Raw genomic sequence first — 1799 nt, 5'->3', positions numbered from 1 at the left:
CAAGGTGATTTCGTGTGAATTCAAAGTGATTTCAACAGATTTCAAGTGAATTCAAGAGAATTCAACTGATTTCAAAGATTTCACTGATTTCAATAAGATTTCCAAAGATTTCGATGGCTTTGTACACCTGAATTCCAGAGTTGTGGGCCCCTCGGACCTCACTCACCCCGTCCTCTTGGGTACGTAGGCAAGGCTCGTCTTGGGTGCCGCGGGGGAAGTGGCAACCCCGTGGTCAAAAGGCGGACCAGGACGCGAACCCGCGGGCAACCACGCGATTAAGTCCGCATTTTGCGGTGTGCTGTTACGGGTCTGCCTACCCACTCAAAAGAACGGGGTGAATGAGCCACACTGTGTATGCTCTCATTCTAGATAGATTTGCCTTATTGCCATTCGCATTACACAGTCAAATTTCCCTCAATGGTAACATTCTTTTCTGCCTCCAAATAAAAAGAAAGGGTTTTTCCTCTTGGAAACAGCGCCGTGCCGTGCGTTTGTCTGGATCATGTGCAATGTAGATGAAGTAGTCGTTCGGCCGCCGCCAGCTCGGCTGCTCGAGTGACAGTGCCGTGCACAGCGCTTATTAGCACTCCGCTGCCCTCAAGCCTTCATTACGGCCCGTGTTACGGCCGCCGGGAGCGTGCGGCAGCGGCAGCGGCAGCGGCAACGGGGCTCCATCGCGTGCGAATAGTCATCCGCCGGCGGGTGATTGTCGGCTGCACTCGAGAGACAAAGACGTCGTGCAGCCAATGAGCCCCGCTGCCAGGGGATAGTAACGGCAACGGCGGCCCTTATTGAGTAGTGACGATCCCACATCCCACACGCCATGATGTGTACGCTGCACAACAATTTCTCTTCTTGAATGGGCGGAGGTTTGACAAAGTGAAGAATGAGAGAACTGGTTTTCGTTGGACAGCCAGCAACTTGATCACAGCCGCAAACCGCTAAATTTTGTTTTATTTCAGGCTGTAGGTAATTCGTAAACATAAGGTTGTTGTACACTTTTTACCCCACCCCCTTCCCTACTCTTCTTGTAAAGGCACCCAGGGTGGTATGTAAAGACACGGAGTTTGTAGTTTCTCTGGCTGACTACTCTGACGACTCGTGCCTGTGTGGTGGGTGGAGGAGCAGCAGCAGGGCTGAGAGAGGGCGACCCGAGGTGACCCTCTGTCCCTCCTGAGCCCCTCTGCGGGCGACTCCGTAGCGACGCAAGGGTGAATGTCCCGGGGGCAGGCATGGCCCCTGATTGTATCGAGACGCGGTGGAGAGAGTGGGTGGGACGGAGACGGAGGCCGACGGAGACGGAGGAACTATACAATCGACCGGTTTGAGTGCACCCTTGCACCGGCGCCGGCGCCGGCAGGGCACAGCCCCGCTGCGTGAGGAGGAGGGTGGGGTTGAGCGGGGGAGAGCGGGAAAGCCAAGCCAGCCGGTGCGAGCGGTCGGGCCGTGGTGGGGGCGGCCGGGGCTGCGGGCGGTCGCACTCAGCCCGGCGGGTAGGCCGCAGCGCGACACGCGTGTACGACGGGATTGCCTACCCCGGGCTCCACAGGCGGCCCGCCGGTAAGCTGCTGGTGCTGCTGCAGAGCGCGGCCCGCAGTCAGCGCTTTGGCAACTTGGCGTGCTGGACTTTGCTGTATTTCTCAGATTATTTGTTTTGCCACCCCCATCCCCTTTCGTCACGATCGCAAATGTGTTTCCTGTCGCTCCAAACACGCCGCTCCCCCGCGCCGTGGAAAGTGAGACGGGCTCGTTATTGATTGGCTGGGCCAGGCTAAGCCTTAGCGGGGCGGGGCGGGGCG

The 1799-nt window shown here is 57.8% G+C and overlaps 1 protein-coding gene across 1 annotated transcript in view; it reads left to right on the top strand.

The window, feature by feature from the left end:
* The window catches only part of LOC113206657 (probable phospholipid-transporting ATPase IA), a 42244-nt gene that overhangs the window by 769 nt on the left and 39676 nt on the right, over window positions 1–1799 (top strand). The gene's annotated exons all lie outside the window — the stretch shown is intronic.

Source organism: Frankliniella occidentalis, unplaced genomic scaffold (genome assembly GCF_000697945.3).
Source record: "Frankliniella occidentalis isolate FOCC.00 unplaced genomic scaffold, Focc_3.1 Scaffold7, whole genome shotgun sequence".
NCBI classification, from domain to species: Eukaryota; Metazoa; Arthropoda; class Insecta; order Thysanoptera; family Thripidae; genus Frankliniella; species Frankliniella occidentalis.
Note: the sequence above shows the minus strand (reverse complement) of the source record. Positions and strands in the feature narration are given on the sequence as shown.